General features: G+C 47.8%; 1 long non-coding RNA gene across 1 annotated transcript in view; it reads left to right on the forward strand.

The window, feature by feature from the left end:
• Positions 1-19,506, forward strand: part of LOC140407792 (uncharacterized) — a 44,542-nt gene that overhangs the window by 10,697 nt on the left and 14,339 nt on the right. The window contains exons 2-3 of the long non-coding RNA XR_011939804.1: positions 2,740-2,868; positions 2,975-3,107. This is a non-coding gene — a long non-coding RNA (uncharacterized lncRNA). The remainder of the gene's footprint in view (positions 1-2,739; positions 2,869-2,974; positions 3,108-19,506) is intronic.

The raw sequence follows: 19,506 nt of genomic DNA on the forward strand, positions 1-19,506 counted from the left end.
GACGAGTCAGAGTACTAGAGGGAGATAGAGAACCTAGTGGAGTGGTGTAGCGACAACAATCTATCCCTCAATGCCTGCAAAACTAAAGAGCTGGCCACTGACTTCAGGAAACAAAGTACTGTACACACCTCTGTCAGCATCAACAGGGCCGAGGTGGAGACAGTTAGAGGTTTCAAATTCCTGGGGGTACACATCTCCAAAAACCTGTCCTGGTCCACCCACGTCAATGCTACCACCAAGAAAGTACAACAGTGCCTATACTTCCTCAGGAAACTAAGGAAATTCGGCATGTCCACATTAACTCTTACCAACTTTTACAGATGCACCATAGAAAGTATTCTATCTGGCTGCTTCACAGCCTGGTATGGAACTGCTCGGCCCAAGACCGCAAGAAACTTCAGAGAGTCGTGAACACAGCCCAGTCCATCACACAAACCTGCCTCCCATCCATTGACTCCATCTACACCTCCCGCTGCCTGGGGAAAGCGGGCAGCATAATCAAAGACCCCTCTCACCCGGCCTACTCACTCTTCCAACTTCTTCCATCGGGCAGGAGATATAAAAGTCTGAGAACACGCACGAACAGACTCAAAAACAGTTTCTTCCCCACTGTTACCGGACTCCTAAACGACCCTCTTATGGACTGATCACATTAACACTACTCCCCTGCATCCTTCACCCGATGCCGGTGTTTATGTAATAACATTGTGTACCTTGTGTTCCCCTATTATATATTTTCTTTTCTTTTTCTTTTCTTTTCATGTACTTAATGATCTGTTGAGCTGCTCGCAGAAAAATACTTTTCACTGTACCTCGGTACAAGTGACAATAAACAAAATCCAATCCAATCCAATGTTCCAACCTCCATAAGCTTGAAGTCATCCAAAACTCTGTTGCTTGTCATAACTAGTACTAAGTCCAGTTCAGCCATCACTCCTGTGCTCGCTGACCTACACTGGCTCCTCATTAAACAATGCCTCAATTTTAAAATTATTACCCTTGCTTTTGATTACTTCTTACTCCTCCTTACCTCTGTATCTCCTCCTGCCCTGCAATCCTTTGAGATATCTGTGCTCCTCCAATTCTGGCCACTTGAGCATCTCTGGTTTTAGTTGCTCCATGATCGAAGATCATGCCTTCAGCTGCCTGAGCCATAAGCTCCAGAATTTCCTCCCGAAATCCCTTCATCTCTCTGAAGAAAACCTGTAAAACCTACATCTTTGACCGAGTTTTTAATCATCTTGTTACACGGTTTGGTGATTTTATTGACATTGTACATGAAGCACTTGGGGATATTTTACCATGTTGAAATACTGCTGTTCTTTTTTAGTTTCATTTTAATTTCATTAGTGAAACTACTCGAAAAGATACTGGGCGAGATTCTCCGGAAACATTTCTTTAAAAAAAATTTAGAGTACCCAATTCATTTTTCCAATTAAGGAGCAATTTAGCGTGGCCAATCCACCTACTCTGCACATCTTTGGATTGTGGGGGCGAAACCCACGCAAACACGGGGAGAATGTGCATACTCCACACGGACAGGGATCCAGAGCCGGGATCGAACCTGGGACCTCGGTGCCGTGAGGCTGTAGTGCTACCCACTGCGCCACTGTGCTGCCCTCTCCGGAAACATTTCTAAGTATAGAAGTGAGCGGCAACTGCCGCGGGCTTCCTGGCACTCAGTCCAGCAAGGCTGGCAACGCTATTCAACGCTAATTGGTCAACTTAACCATGCTAACGAGGGCAGCACGGTAGCACAATGGTTAGCGCAGTTGCTTCACAGCTCCAGGGTCCCAGGTTCGATTCCGGCTTGGGTCAGTGTCTGTGCGGAGTTTGCACATTCTCCCCGTGTGTGTGTGGGTTTCCTCCGGGTGCTCCGGTTTCCTCACACAGTCCAAAGATGTGGAGGTCAGGTGGATTGGCCATGATAAAATGTCCTTATTGTCCAAAAAGGTTGGGTGGGGTAACTGGGTTATGGCAATAGGGTGGAGATGTGGGCTTAAGTGCGGTGCTCTTTCCAAGGGCCGATGCAGACTCGATGGGCCGAATGGCCTCCTTCTGCACTGCAAATTCTCTTATTAACGAGGCCCCAAGGGCTTCTCGCTGCAAATGAAGGCTCACCAGCTGATTCGGCAGCATCAAGTCTCCCCCTCCCCCTGAACAAGGTCGAGCAGCACTTAAACAGGTCTTGCATAGCCAACCCAGTCAGCTCGCAACCATAGCACCAAGAACACTGGCACCAAGATTCAGCGATGCGGACCTAGCCAGGCTCCCAGACGCAGTGGTGGCGAGGAGGGATGTCCTATTCCCCCGAGGGTCACGGAAGGTGAGCCACAGGGCAGCCAGTGCTGCCTTGGACGAGGTGGCGGCAGTTGTCAGCTCGGGGAGCGTGACTAGGATGACTGGCTTCCAGTACCGTAAAAAGGCCAATGATCTACACCAGGCAGCGAGTTGACACCAATGGTGCCCACAACCCCTCACCGAGACCTTTCCGCCGCCACGCGAGCACCCCCCCCAAAACTCTCCATGCAGCCCATAACCCTCCCTTCACCTCCCCTCCCTTTAATCCCCCAACCCTTCACACACTCCCCTACCACTGTGAACCACGCATGTGACTAATAATAATAATATTAATAATAATCGCTTACTGTCACAAGTAGGCTACAATGAAGTTACTGTGAAAAGCCATATTCCGGCACCTGTTCGGTGACTAATGATGTCCTCTCTGTGTCTCCGCAGCAGAAGCTGTCATGTAACTGTCGGGAGAGAGCCGAGACTGGACTTAAGAATCCTCACCAACCCTGGAGGTGACAGGCATGGCTGAGGACAGAGCGGTCACCAATGCGGAGGTTGGCAGAAGCCGCACAGGTGAGGAACCACCGGACCCCTCCATGAGGACCTGTCAAATGTAAATTATTATTGCCTTACTGACTGACCCATCCCTCCCACTGACCACATGTCCATTCTCCCACAGGTTCTCCAGCCGACGGCGTCGGCCCATCTCGGGTGGCCCCCTCTCCAGCCTCCCAGGAAAACACCTCAGAGGAAAGCTGCGAGGAAGTCACGATCGATGCAATAGCTGTCATCCCCACCCTCCACCAGCGCAGGTACACCACGCACCTCGGTGGGAAATGTTAGTGGTCAGGCTTCTGGGGCACAATCTGGTGAGAATCACACAGCTGCTGATGTACATCAGGTGGAGGCAGGAACCCCAGGAGAGACAGTCGTCAAGAGGTCTCCTGGATTCCAGGACCCAGCTGGGACCCAGCCTGATGCTGAGTCTCTAGTATAGGGTGACCTGGAGATGATGGAGACTTCAGGGTGCATTCAGGACATTAAGAGGATGTCAGCGACACTCCAGCAGGTCCATCGCCGATTGGAAGAGTCCCAGAGGATACGGACGCAGGAGATGTTGCCGGCAATGCGAGGCATTGAATCCAATACTGCTCGGGTGACCACTGCAGTGGACAGTCTGGTGCACGACATCGGCACCATGAGTGAAGGTGTCCAAGGCATCGCGCATTGGGTGATAGCCATGGCTGAGGGTCTCGGCAGAATGTCCGACATGCTGGGGATGTTACCCAGTACCAGGCTGACCTTGATGAGATGCTGCGGGACATGTCCTGCTCTCAGGTGGCTCGAACCAGCTGCCCCACCATCCCAAGGTGAACCCCAGGGCCACCTGGGCACCGATCGGGAGGAGAGGGCAGTGGGTGCCAACCCACACTCGACCCATGGAGTGGCAACGGTAGCCGCCAGCTCTCCCGGGTTCCACTCCTCTGATGAAGCCGTATCCCAAGGTCAGCACATGGGACAGTGCGGCATGGCTATGCAACAATTGCAGCGGAGCCCTCTGGCCCCAGAGGACGCCCGCCGGGGCATCGAAGGCCACTGGACGAGATAAGTAGCTGGCTGCCTCCATCTCAGATGTGCATCCTGGGGAGACCGAGACATAGCAGTAGAGCTATCAGGGCCAAGCACATTGAGGATCACTGAGGGCTCCGGGAGAGGGGGTATAGGGTGGGGGGGGGGGGGGTGGGGGGGAGATAGGGGGTGAGAGGGTAGTGGGACGGCACCATCGGAAGAGGGGGGAATTGTATTACACATTAAAAACCCTTGAACGCAACCAATATTACGCCAATGTCACTTTCTCCCACAATGTGGGTCGACCTCCGAACCCTTTCCCCCATCTCTCCTGGCATCTCCCCCTCCCCCCCCTCCCAGGGCACACCGTGCAGGTGATGGGTGTAAGCGAGCACTCAGGCAGGGGTCAGACAATAAGATAGATTGAGGAGCACCGGCGCTCAGCTTTCTGCGGGTTATCATCACCCCCCTGCCCTCGACAGTGACCCACTGGCATTGCTGACACAGTCACAGCACACTGGAGTGATATAACACATACCCTGGGAGGGTGGGGGAGGGGTTTGGGGAGTGGGTAAGGTATCGATGATGGACCAGGTCACATCTTATGAGAATCAGGCGAGTAAGAGGGCCTCCCTGGCCCTCCAGGCTTGCTGGACTCTTGCCGCTGCCGCCTCTGGCTGGTCCTCCAGTTCCTCTCTGGGATCATCCTCCAGCCCCTGCTGGTCCGGCGCCGCCTCATCACCTTCATACACCTCGTTGTCCTCCTCTGAGGTGGCCATATGTTCCTCATCACTAACCTCCAGCTCGTCGGCCCACTGCTGTGCAAGGTTGTGGATGACACAGCGGACCACCACAAACCGGGTGACCCTCCGGGCGGCATACTGCAGGGCACCACCGGAACGGTTGAGGCATCGGAACCTCAGCAGTCCGATGCACCGCTCAATCACAGCCCGGGTGGCCGCATGGAACTCGTTGTATCGAGTCTACACTTCGATCTCCGTACTGGCGTCATTAGCCAGGTCCTCAGCGGGTACCCCTTATCCCCCATGAGCCAGCTGCCCATCCTGGGATGGTCCTCGAAGAGGCCGGGATTGACTAACGGCCCTAGAATGTAACTGTCGTGCACACTCCCTGGGAATCGTGCGCACATGTGCATGATCTTCATGTGGTCGTCGCACACGAGCTGTATGTTCAGGGAGTAGAACCTTTTTCTGTTAATGTAGGGTACTCCCAGATGACCTGCTGAGCGCAGGGCAACATGCGTGCCATCCACTACCCCCTGGGCCTGTCGAATCCCGGCGTTGGCAGAGAATCCTGCTTCCCAGGCATCCTGTTGGGTTTGGTCCATGTCAAAGTGGATGTAGTTTTTCGCCCGGGCAAACAGGGCACCTGTGACCTGTCGGATGCACCTGAGCGCTGTGGCATGTGAGATGCCTTACAAGTCCCCACTCGAGCCCTGGAATGATCCTAAGGCGTAAAGTTCAGAGCTGAATGACCTAGATGGCCACCGGGAGTGGGTGTCCTCCTCCTTCACGTGGTGCCAAATCAGCAAGGAGTCTCCTGCGGCACCTGCCGTCCATTATCTATTTGAATGATCAGTGATGCCTGTACACCCTGGGCCATCACGGGACTCCCCCTCTGGGTCTCTCCCTGGCCTGATGGGTGGCCCGGTCGTCATAGTGTGGGGCGGGATCCGACACATGGGCTGCCGCCTCGAGCATCTGCAGACACTGCTGCTGACGCCGTCTCCAGCGCCTGGCCGCCCGACCTGGCAGCAGCACCACAAGAGCAAATTCTGCTGGGTCCAAATTCCCTGCCTTAGTGTTCACTATCTGTAACACATGGGAGAGGGTGTTAGACTGACAAACAGCGGTGGCTCTCACCCAGGGCCCTCCATTCCCCCATTGAGCGCCCCACTCCCCCGCACCGAGTGCTCTGCCCACGCTCATCCAGCCGCAGCAGGCCCCCCTCACTGGACGTCAGACCTTGTGCCCTGGACACCCTCTCATAAGGTCACCTGGACTGGCCGCTGGTCCCCAACCTGTTGCACTCACCCAACCTCCAGCCATGGATATGTCCCCACTGCTGGAGCCCATCCCCTGGGTGTTCGAACCCCACGGGAGCGGGTCAGTTGCATCGCAAACTGTTTGGCGCCTGCCACAATTCTCAATTTTGGCCTCTCCCGCTGTTCACCGTCCTTGTTTCGCTCGAGCGAGAGTGTCACGAGGCCGGAGAATCGTGCCCACCATCTGTTGTCAATCAAATGTCACATCACTTGTTTGGCTAGTGTACATCTTGCAGCACATCCTATACAGCACCAGTTTTGTACTTCTTGGAGGTGGGGAAAAATAATTGCAGTGTACCTCAACAACACGTCTTTGTGTGATTTAGTCTTCCCATATAGGTTAAGTAATTTGAAGAAGGCATAAATGAGAAAAGGTTCACTGAATTAGCCATCAGCTGGAACTCTCTTCTACGTGATTCTGATTTCAATCTCTAGCTCTTTCACACAAACACAAATGTCCTATGATCCTAAAGAGGTGACAAACATCCTTCTATTATAACAACAACTTATACTCAAAAAAGTGCATTTAACATAATAAAATGGCCCTCGCCGCTTCACAGGAGGATGAGAAAACTAAACATAATACTGAGCATCGGAAGGAGAAATGAGATCAGATGACCAAAAGCTTAGCCAAAGAGGTTGGTTTCATGGAGTGCCTTAAAGGGAAAAAATAAGGTAGAGAGGCTTAGAGAGGATATTCCAAAGCTTGGGCTGAGGCAACTTCAGGCATGGACACCAACAGTAGAGAAATTAAAAATAGGGATGCTCAAGATTCCAGAATTAGATGAGCACTGATATTTCAGAGGGTTGCAGAGCTAGAGGGGATTATAGGAATAGGAATGGCCAAAGCCACAGATGGATTTGAAAACATAGGTGAAGATTTTAAAATCAAGAGGTTGATTGATTGAAAGCCAATCTAAGTCAACGAGTGCAGGGCTGATAGGTGAACGGAATTTTGTGCAAGTTGAGACACAGGGAGTAGAGTTTTGGATAACTCAAGTTCATGGAGGGTAGAATGTGAGATACCAGCTAGCAGTACATTGTAATAGTTGAGTGTAGAGGTAACAAGGGCATGAATGAAGATTTCAGCAGCAGACACGCCAAGACAGGAGTGAAGTCTGCGATGTTACAGAGGTGAAAATAGGTAGTCTTTGTAATAGCATAGAGATGTGGATGGAAGCTCAGCTGGGATCAAACATGACACCTAGACTGCGAACAGACTGGTTGCCAGGGAGAGGGATTGGATTGGTAGCTAGGAAACAGAGTTTGCAGCAGGCATATAAAACAATGGCCTCAGTCTTCCCAATACTCAATTGGAGTAATTTTCTGTTCACCCAGTACAGGGTATCAGAGATGTAGTCTGATAATTTAGCAACAATGGGAAAATTAAGAGAGCTGGTGATGAGGTAGAATATTGGTGAAAACTACTGTTGTGCTTATAGACGATCTTGGAAAGAGGCAGCAGGTCAATTGCAGGGAGCCAAGGATAAATTCTGAGGGACATCAGAGGTAATCAATGGGATTTCAAAGAGAAACCAAAGCAAGTGATAGGCAAGAATGAAAACTGGAACGGGCAGCACGTGGCGCAGTGGTTAGCACTGGGACTATTGCATTGAGGACCCGGGTTCGAATCCCGGCCCCGGGTCACTGTCTGTGTGGAGTTTGCACATTCTCCCCGTGTCTGCGTGGGTTTCACCCCCATAATCCAAAAATGTGCAGGTTAGGTGGATCGGCCACGCTAAATTGCCCCTTAATGAGAAAAAAATAATTGGGTACTCTAAATTTATTTTAAAAAGAATGAAAACTGGTGAGAGGAATCGTACCCAGCTGGACGATGGCTGAGAGGCAATGGAGGAGGATCATGTAGTTAACCATATTAAAAGCTGTATGTGTCAACAAAGAGTTCATTTTTATATAATTATTCTGGTATATGTAATAGACCTTCAGTTTAGTTATTCTATTGTCAAAATATAAAAATTGGATTGGATTTTCCAGATCCATACTGAAACTTACAGTGTACCTTTGCTGTTGTAAGATTATATCGAGCCATTAAGACAATGGTTAGGGTGGCACGGTGGCGCAGTGGTTAGCACTGCTGCTTATGGCACTGAGTACCCAGGTTCCATCCCAGCCCAGGTCACTGTCTGTGTGGAGTTTGCACATTCTTCCCGTGTCTATGTGGGTTTCACCCCCACAATCCAAAAATGTCCAGGTTAGGTGGATTGGCCATATCTTTTTTCGAAAACAGTAAAATATATACACAAGGCCAAACGGTACAAACCCTAATTTTGTGTTGGTGAAACAGGGTACCCTGCTCTCTGTACCAATGTGCAGGGAGGGGGGGAAGACAAGGCAACTTGACAGATAGCAAGGAAAGGCAGCACTCGGTCTGATGCCGAAACCCAGGATTGAACCAGGGACCTTAACGCTCTCCCAAGTGAGCTATTTCGACTGTGCTAAATTGCCCCTTAATTGGAAAAAAATAATTGGGTACTCTAAATTTAAAAAAAGAAGACAATGGTTCTTTTTAGACCAAGCAATTTTCTCTTGCTGATTTTGCTGAGAAGGCTGTTTCTTCAAGAATGTATGTGATAATTCCTCTTTTTCCCAAATCGTGGCATGTTTTTCCTGTTACCGTTTCATTTACAGCCATAAAAATGTGGCACCACTTTCTTTTTCCCAGTAGAAAACTCTTAATATTCCTATTATAACATTTTTAATTTACCCAGAAGATCACTTTTCTACAAACCTTTATTTTAATGCAACTCCAGGAATCCTTAGCCATTGCATAGCTTATCTTGTCTGCCTTTTCAGGATTTTTTTTTCTCCATAGCTATTGTAACTTAACTGTCCTCTGCAACAGTGAATAAGGCCTTGAAATCTTATAATTCAGCAGGATCTAAGTTTCCTGACACAAAGCACAATAATTAAGTTCTAGAAATTGAATTAGCTTATCTATGCCCAGTTATCTGAACTATTGGAACTGCATTCACTCTCAAAATGAGCTTTTGTAACAAACTTCACATATTTATTCCATAAGAGATATTTAGCTCCAGCCAAGCTTATCACTGTTTCTAATTCCAGTTTCACTGCAGCTTTGGGCTAAATAGTGGACAGTATATGAGAAATAGCACTTCTGAGGTGACCCAATTGTGCTGTTCATTATGACATTGCCATTATTCTTTCCTTGGTGTGAATAGATAAATGATGATTTCCAGCATAATTCAGGATATTGACATTCTATTTGGGTCACTCTGGTTGAATGAGAAAACTTCCTCCTTTATCACCCTGGCATTCTTTCCAGTCCCTTTGTTTTTATTTGCAAGTTGCGCATGTTCTTAAACAAATCATGTTCTCATGTACAAATTGCCCATCTTCAACTACATGATACCATCTATTTGTCCATTTCCATCTGTGAATCATTTTCTTTTTCCCTCGCAGCTCATTGTTCCATTCCTCAACAACTATTCTTTAGGTCCATTTCAGCAGCCATGTCAGTTATTACCTATATCATGAGATTTCCTTTTCCCATGAGGATTCATCCCTTTCTGCTCAGGATAATCTAATTGGATCAGGCCTGTGACAATCTAGATGAGTCAAGTCTCAAACTGTGCAGTCATTATCTTTCCATCATCCTCCACTATCTGAGGGTGAACCAGAACATTCACAACCTTCGAACTATAGAACCATAGAATTACTTAAGTGCAGAAGGAGGATATTTGGTTCATCGGGTCTGCACCGGCCCCAGGAAAGAGCACCCCACCCAGGCCCACACCCCCGCCCCATCCCTGCAACTCCATCTAACCTGCACATCCCTGGACATTATGGGCAATCTTAGCATGGCCAATCCAACTAACCTGCACATCTTTGGACAATGGGAGGAAACTGGAGCACCCAAAGGAAACCCACGCAGACAGAACATGCAAACTCCACAGACACCCATGGCCAGTATTGATCCCTGGTGATGTGTGGCAGCAGTGCTAACCACTGTGCCATCATACTGCTCTATATTCGGTGCTATATTTGACCATGATGTCATGATATGCAGACATGCAGATAATGATTTCCAGACAGGCACAGACAGGCAGCTAATGAACACAGAGAACAGGACATGACCAATGAGCAGGTAGGACATTCAGGGGTGGTATCTCACTATAAAAGGCACGAGGCACTCACACTCTGCCTTTTTCCACTGATGAACATCTACAGAGTGAGTCAGGGTGTACGTACAGTATCACACCTCCAGCACGTGGCTAAGAACTAGTCTGGTTCAGTCAGACAGAGTAACCACACTTAGGTTAGCAGAGAGTCGAACTCAAAGAGAACTGTGCTAACTGTGCTACTGGTTCAATAAATCAGATTGAACTAACTTCAAGGTCTGGAGTATCTTTTGGTTAAAGCTGCATCCAGTTGCAGCCTGTGTTATCCCAGAGTGCATAACACATCATGCTACCAGGAGACTGTTTAATCTAGGCGGTTTACCTCTGTCCGTTCCGTGGCGACTAGCGAATGTATCCCGGCACCATGGAGAAGATTCAGGCTCCTCACCAGCTCAGGACCTCCGGCAATCTCAGTGCCAACTGGCGGACATTCAAGCAAAAGTTTCTGCTGTACATCGAAGCTTCAGACCTCGTGGGTGCGTCTGATGCAAGGAAGATCGCGCTTCTCCCCTCAACAGCGTGTGATCAAGCCATCGAACTCTGCAACTCGTTTCACTTCACCGAAGGCCATGACAAGACCCAGACCCTCCTGGACAAGTTTGACAGTCACTGTGAAGTGGACACCAATGAAATCTTCGAGCGTTACATATTCAAACAGCGTCTACAAGGTAAAGATGAATCTTTCAACTCCTTCTTAACTAACCTCCGCCTGCTAGCGCTGTCCTGCAACTTTGGTGAGGTGTTATTGCTGACTCCATGATCAGACGCCAAATCGTTTTTGGAGTTCACTCTGATCCTCAGAGAGCAGCTACTGAAAATCAAGCATATGACCCTGCCAGTCGCGATTGAAACATGCACAGTGCATGAGCACGCCAAAAATCGCTATGCCCAGTACAAATCGGCTGAAAATGAGAAACTTGCCTCCCACGAGGCAGAGAGTGTGCAGACCATCTCCCAGATGCAGCGCCTTGGCATTGATGAAAGCAACCATTTTGCGTGCTTTTCCCGGGGCCCCATGCATGCGCGATGCGAACAGACAACGAAGCGGCCAACACCCGCACTGCGCATGTGCGACGACGCACGGAGCGTCAGGACCCCGACGTCATGACGTGTTCGAACTGCGGCAACGCCCACTCAAAGAAACACTGCCCTGCAAGAGGCAGGCGATGTTTAAACTGCGGGAAGCCTGGAAACTCTGCAGCCTTCGGCAGGTCTGCACCACCAGTCAGGGGCCAGCACTCCCAATTCCGACGACGGCGCGTTCAGAGTGTGCAACAACGATTACAGGATTCTGATCCTGGCAGCACAACAGATCCAGAGGAAGAATACCTGGACTCCGCCTACTGTGTGGGCATCATTACCAAATGTGAATAGGCCACATCCAACTCATCTCAAATTCAATCCAACCTCGCTGTGGATTCTGCGGACAAATGGCCTGCGGTGATGCAGGTCAACCACTGCTCCATCCAGTTTAAGCTGGACACAGGTGCTTCTGCCAACCTCCTCTCACAGGCAGATTTCAAACACATCAAGAAGCCCCCCAAGGTCCTTCCAGCAGCCTGCAGGCTCCTGGACTACAACGGAAATGCCATCACGGCACTGGGATCCTGCCATCTACTCGTCTCCAACTTGGGCATTCATGCACGGTTACGTTTTGAAATTGTCAAGCCAGACAGGGCATCCCTACTTGGCGTGCATGCCTGCAAGCAGCTGACCCTCGTGTAGCGGGTGTACACAATGACATCCTCCAATGTGGATCTTCAGACATCCTCGCTCAGTATCCGGATGTGTTCGACGCGATGGGCATGCTGCCATATCGATACAAGATTCTGCTACGACCTGATGCCAAGCCAGTGGTCCACGCACCATGCCGGGTCCTGGCTCCGCTGAGGGAGCGCCTGAAGGCACAGCTCAAGGATCTTCAGCAACAGGGCATCATTTCCAAGGTAACCAACCGACTGACTGGGTCAGCTCGATGGTATGTGTTAGAAAGCCTTCGGGAGACCTGCGCATCTGCATTGATCCCAAGGATCTCAATAAGAATATAATGCGTGAATACTACCCCATCCCGAAGCGGGAGGAACTCACCAGTGAGATGGCACACGCACGTTTTTTCACCAAGCTAGATGCGTCACATGGATTTTGGCAAATCCAGCTGGGTGAGTCCAGCAGAAGGCTCTGCACCTTCAACACACCGTTTGGCGGATACTGCTTTAATCGCATGCCGTTTGGCATTGTCTCGGCATCGGAGATCTTCCATCGCATCATGGAGCAGATGATGGAGGGCATTGAAGGGGTTCGTGTGTACGTGGACAACATCATCGTATGGTCCACGAGCCCTGAAGAGCACATTTCCCGTCTCCAGCAGGTATTCCGCCGTGTCCATGCCAATGGCCTGAAGGTGAACAGGTCCAAATGTTGCTTTGGCATGTCGACACTCAAGTTCCTAGGTGACCAGATCTCTCAGCAGGGCGTGCGCCCGGACACAGACAAGGTCAAGGCCATCAAAGCCATGAAGGTCCCTGAAGACAAGAAGGCGGTGTTGCGCTTCCTGGGCATGGTCAATTTTCTGGGCAAGTTCATCATACACCACGACTCTACGAAACCTGGTGAAAAAGCCCACTGCCTTTGAGTGGAAGGCAGCACATCAGGCAGAGAGGTTGGAGCTGAAAGCCAAGCTCACCACTGCACCCATCTTGGCAATTTCCGACCCAGACAGGGAGACGAAGATCTCGACAGATGCGAGCCAGGATGGCATCGGTGTGGTGCTGCTTCAATGCGATGACACATCATCCTGGGCACCGGTAGCCTACGCATCGAGGGCCATGACGCCCACCGAAACAAGGTATGTGCGATTTGAGAAGGAATACCTGGGTCTTCTCACTGGCATTCTCAAGTTTCACGACTTCGTCTACGGCCTGCCAACATTCACTGTTGAGTCGGATCATAGGCCTCTGGTCCACATTATCCACAAGGACCTGAACGACATGACGCCTCGGTTGCAGCGCATCCTCCTCAAACTTTGACTTAGTGTACACGCCTGGCAAGAAGCTCATCATCGCTGATGCATTGTCCCGCTCCATCATATTGCCTAGTGAACCACTGGAAATCATCCGGCAGATTGAATCACAGGTGCAGCTGTGTGCTAGCACCCTCTCGGCGTCTGATGAGAAGGTGGTTCGTATCCGCGAGGAGACAGCCAAAGACCCCCTCTTGCAGCGTGTCATGCACCACCTCGCCAATGGCTGGCAGAAAGGGCAGTGCCCTCAATTTTACAATGTAAAGGACGACCTGACGGTGATTGATGGTATCCTCCTCAAGCTGGACCGGATTGTCATTCCACTCAGTCTCCAGAGCTTGGTGCTCCGCCAAATCCATGAGGGACAGCTGGGCGTCGAGAAGTGCAGACGCAGAGCCAGGCAGCTGTCTACTGGCCCAGTATTAGCCAGGACATCTCAAACATGGTCCTCAACTGTGCGACCTGTCAACGCTTTCAGCCAGCGCAGAGCAAGGAGACGCTCCAGTAAGAAATTGAGTTCTTTCTGTCCAGTCTGGTCTCAATCAAAAGCTGAGTTCGGATTTAGAAATTCCTTTAGTTTATTTCAGCTTGCAAGCTTACACTCCCTCTGATGAAGGCAGGAGACCCATGTCTCTTGAAACTCCCAGAGCGAGTGAGACAAAGGGAGGCAACACTTTGTGGTCTCATATACATTCATGCAGTATCAAGTTCCACGTTCTGATAGGCCCTTTCCTTGACCTGGTCATATAATCTAACTGCCACTGATTCTGATAGGCTCATTACACATTCCTTTCCTTCCTCTGGGCCTCTGCCTCCCAGCATCCTTTGCAGCATCCTTTGTGCAAAGAGCCAGTCCTGATAGCCACCCCTCCCCCTCTCGCCATGCTTTGCCCATCTCTTTGTTCACTCCCTGCAACCCGAATTAATGTCCATAATGCACTATTCTAACTGGTCATCCCAGTCTAATGCTCTTTTCTTTAGTTCAATTCCTCATTCTTTCCTTTTATCATTCTATGATAATTACTATGCTGCCTCCTAACCAACATTCCCTTCCGCTACCTGCCGACAACGGGACACCGGTGGCGTTGTGGCAGGTGCATTGGCCTGACGTCTGGGTTACGCTACACCTCCATTCCGTGCAGGTGGAGAACAGACATGTTATATGTTCTTTCACCTCTGCCACGAGGGTCTCTATCGCTCGAGAAATGTGTGGTAGGTATTCCCCCTAATGGTCACAACGTGTGCTAACAATTCGCCAGACCAACAATAGTCCTGTTGCTGTCTCGGTCCAAATTTGGAGTTTGGTTAGGCATACCAGTGTCCATTATAAACATCCCCAGGTTAATAACCTGCATCAATGTCTGGTCTGAAAGACTGTCCCGCAATTCATTACATTCCGTACATAAACACCTCATCACATTTTTACAGCCACTGGCTCTCCGTCCGGATTCCTTTTGGTTTGATGGTCGCCAGTAACGGGGTGTCATCTTGGTGAGTGGTGATGGGCCGAGTCTATCGGCATCATCCGAGTCATAGTCATCTTAGAACACATACTAACGCATCCAATGATTATACAATATATAATTATAATAACAAGTATTATCAATCCATGCATCAGGTAAAACCCCATGACCGAGCTATGAGAGCTGACTCTGAGCTGAATCCTACTGTAGGGTTTATATCCCCCTTCTAGTCGTACTGACTAGCAGCTATCCCTTATCCTTGTCATGTGTGTGTACATGTCGTGATTTGTAAACTGTGTATGGAAATCAACTGTAAATTCATCCATCCCGCAGACCAGTGTCGATAGACTCTTTGTATTGTTCTTGCCTCAAGTCCAATCACCGTGAACCATAGCTGTCGCTACTCAGGAAGGTAACACAATAGCTATATCCGTGTGTTCCACTACCTCCAAGGCATCTGATTACCATGGGGAAGCAGCACCGTAAAAGCTTCCTCATGTCCCTTAGAAACAGCACACAACTCAGTCCATCAGCGACCAAAAAGGTTTTCATCCCTCACTGGTATTACTTTCGTTTTTAGGAAGTGCTTTCCGTTTCGCATTGGAATGGTAAATTATGTTATCATGTACTATCCACTGATTATCTTGCTTTATGAATTGCAGAAGATTCAATCAATCCTGTGTTTATTCCTGACTTCCTCACACAAACGTCTAACATTGTACTGAACCATGTAGTCTGCCAGCCCCGGTTTACAATACTCAGTTTTCTTCAAATCCCTTTTGTCCGTTATCATTTTCCTTACAGCATGGAGTGTATACTTGCCATTATTTGTTTGTTTGTTTTTCTACTTTGCAATAACACCACTTGCACATTCAATACAGTCAACTTTTGGGATTACAACCCAATTGAATCCATACATAACAGTCCCTAACAACTTACAGGACATTTCATCCGTAATAACTATTACACTCTCCAATGCAATATTGTTTGCTGCATTGGTTACAAATTTCCCATCGTGGCATCAAGCTGCCAAAATTCCTAAACTATTGTCATTTAAAATGCGGGGGTTCCTCGTCAGTCGCTGCCATCTGCCAAGACCCTGAATAACTCCACCGCGTAGTACATACCCCGTGGAGACCACAGATCATCCATCAGCAAACATGCAGTTCGAGATGTCTGACTGGAGGTTTCACTATTGAGGAATAATTTGATATTTTGATTTGTTTCTAACCTGAAAGGTTTTCCTTCTAGGCTCTGTCATTTAATTCCCTCAAATATGTAGCCAATTGTATCATTAGTTCCCCCCCCCCCCATACTGTCTAAAACATTCTTCTCTGGAGTGTAGTTCTCGTTCTTCGTCTGTGTGTTATTTTTGCTTCATCTGAAAACCAAATGAACAGGTCAAAGGCGGAGAGGGCCCTATTTCTTAATTTGTATCTTTCTATTCTTGTTTGGATGTTCCAGAAGTACTCTCTCCAGGACTTCTGGATTTCCATTTAATTCCCTTCTCATCCTTGACGTACATCATACGATTAAGGCCTGTTAAGCCTCCTTCTATCGTTGCACCCCTGAGTGAGACTCGAAGAATCTCAAACTCCTCTTTTACTAACCCAGTGATCCAAGCGGGTCGAAACTTTCCCTGACACATGTCGGATATTGCTACTGCATGTACTTTAATTCCTTTAATTTTGATTACGACCGGGTTTTTATGAAAGTAATTTCCAATCATGACATTTTCACTTTAGCATCTGTCCTATAGATGCTGCTAACAGGTTTCAATTCCCTGGCATCCCGCTCCACTGATTCCATTATACTAATAAGTGCAGTTATCCCCTGCCACTCACAACCAAACATTCCTTTTCCCTTGTCCGAGCGGTTTGGTGATATGATCTATCGTGTGGCACGGAATCATTGCAGTGATACAGTCTCTAAACACTGTCAGGCTAATTTTACGTCCCCGGGTCATCCCAACATCTCTTAAACTACGTACTCCCTCACTAATTGGTACCACAAGTTTATCACTTCTTCACAATCCTGCACATCCTTTCCCAATCACTCCGTCGTCAGCTTGGTTTTCTCTGCAGTAATTTCAATTTATCATTATCACACTATCCCATGGTCAAAATCTATCATGTGGTCACAAACTTCGATCATCAGTGTTGCCTGATGTTTCACAAAACAATCATGACAACTGAATTCCCCAAATTTCCCTGGGAGCCGAAGCATTTCCCCATTTCTGTCGTTCTGAATGCAATATCAACTCACCTGAATGCTATATCTGCCATTCTCCTAGGTTTCATATGATTACTCCCTGTCCAAACTACTGGGCTACAGAACGTGCCACATCCTTGACACAATGTTTCATTATGTTCACAATGAATCATTTTAACTGGGGTCCATTAATAACAGCCCTTGATCTATCATCCCATATTCTCAATTCCTTACTAATTATGTTTCTTCATTTGCTGCCGATAGGTTGCCTATGGATTATAATAATCCCTCTTTTATCATTTAATTGGGTCGGATGTTTTAGTTCTGATACAATTCCTTTGCTCCAGATGCCACTGATTCTCTACTTCAATGTCCCCCGTGCTGCTATCAGCTTTGATTAAAAAGTTCAAATTACTTTTGCTGCTCCTAGGAAAAAGAGGGCCTGCATACTCTAGTGACCATTCTTCCATCGGTGTCTCAGTTTTTTTCTATGCCACTCCCTGTTTCTCCACCATTTTCTTTCCTGAATTTTTTTTTTAAATGAATGCCCCCCTGGCTTGTCCCTCGTCCTCCTTAGCTTTACTACCATCCGTACATACCACCCAAGCATTTACCAACTCTGTTCTGCTAACTGATTTATCAAGTTTCTGTCCCTTTTTAATGTTATGAATAAACATTAAGGCAGGGTTTAAAAGAATGGTTTCCCATCTTTCCCATCGAGCTGTATTCGCGCCTTGCTGGCAACTCTGTCTCTTGGTCGACTCTGTCAATTGTAAAAATTCAATTTTGACATAAATTTTCTTTCCGCCTGATAAATTTTCAATCTCTGCTTTCCTTTTTGTTATGGCTGCCAGACATTTTGCAATGTCCGAAAACCTTTGTTCAGCCCTTGACCAATTTCCTGTCAATGTTTGATAAGTGTCGGAGCACTATGATTAACAAGCACCATACCATATCCATTTGCGTACAGATCAAATTTAATGCTCAAATCGTCCTCTTCATGTCACTCCTCTAATGGCCCGGATGTTGTTATTAACTGGTGCAACCTCCTCTTCGGCAGGAGCTAGGGAATGTGGATTGGGTGCAGCTGTTTAAGGGTAAATCCACATTTGAAATGTGGGAGTCTTTGAAGGAAAGGTTGATTAGAGTGCAGGGCAGACGTGTCCCTGAGAAAATCAGGGATAGAAATGGCAAGATTAGTGAACCATGGATGAAGGGTGGAATTGTGAGACTAGCTAAGATGAAAAAGGAAGCATACATAAGATCTAGGCGACTTAAAACTGATGAAGCTTTGGAGCAATAGCGGAGAAGTAGGACAAATCCCAAGAGATATGGACAGGGTGGATAGCAACAAACGTTTTCCAAGAGTGGGAGTTTCAATTACAAGGGGGCACGATTTCAAGGTGAGAGGGGAAAAGTTTAAGGGAGATGTGCATGGAAAGTTTTTACGCAGAGGGTGGTGGGTGCCTGGAACACTTTGCCAGCGGAGGTGGTAGAGGCGGGCACAATAACATCATTTAAGATGCATCTAGACAGATATATAAACTGCGGGGAACAGAGGGAAGTGGATCCTTGGAAAATAGGTGACAGGTTTAGATAAAGGATCTGGATCGGCGCAGGGTGGGAGGGCCGAAGGGCCTATTCCTGTGCTGTAATTTTCTTTGTTCTTCACTGGTCCACCTAAAATCTCCTTTCCAAGTTTCATAAATGGGTCTGGCATAAAGACCAAAGTCTTCCACTACTGGTCTCAAATACCCCAAAATTCCCATGATTTGCTTACCCCCCTTTTTGTGAAACGGGCACTGCGATTCTAGCAGCTTTCTCTCGCATCCCAACACTGGCTTCCCCACCTGCCCTTGACACTGACTACCCTAGATAATCGACTTTGCTCCTGCCAATCTGGCATTTCTTTAGCCCTATCTTAAACCCTGCTTCATTAAGTGTTTTAATAATTTTGGTCACTCTTTCAACATGTGTCCCCCTGATCATCATCTCCAATTAACACATCATCAATATATACTAAAGCCAAATCATCTTTAATCAATTCCCTTACTATTGCCTGAAAGTGGTCTGGGGAATTAACATATCTTTGTGGCAATTTACAGTATACGTAATGTTTAGTGCCAAAGGTAAATACTGTCTTTTCCCTGCTGTTTGGGTCTAATGGAACACTCCCAAATCCGTTGGCTAAATCTATACTAGTTAAATAAGTTTTGACTGCCACTTTCTCCAATTTAGTTTGTGGATTTATTAAATACCGTTTATCCTTCTCGTTTTTCTTTTTGTAACCCTATTTAATGCTTTGTAATTCGTTATCATTCTAAATGTACCAGCAGGCTTGCTAACTACCTGAAGTGGGCTATTCGTCGATGCATATGTGACTTCTTGAATGATTCCGTGCTGTTCTAACTCATTGATCATTATCTCCAGCTCGCATTTGGCACCTTGGGTCAAGGGCTATGTATTTTATAGCCTGTATCGTCTCCCTGGACTGTGTGCTGGAATTGTATGCTGATTAACCCTGTGTCATTCTTTCTATTGCTAGGTTTACTTTCCTTATTTCCTTTACGTTATCAATTGGTTGTAATATCTTAATTTTTAAAAAATTTCTACATCTATTTTTATTAATCTTTCCCTGCCATCAGATTCTCATTTCCTGATACTGCATGTATCCTAATCTAAGTTCCTGTCCCATATCTTTATTCCCTAAAGCTCTGCCTGCAA

Source organism: Scyliorhinus torazame, chromosome 2 (assembly GCF_047496885.1).
Source record: "Scyliorhinus torazame isolate Kashiwa2021f chromosome 2, sScyTor2.1, whole genome shotgun sequence".
NCBI lineage: Eukaryota > Metazoa > Chordata > Chondrichthyes > Carcharhiniformes > Scyliorhinidae > Scyliorhinus > Scyliorhinus torazame.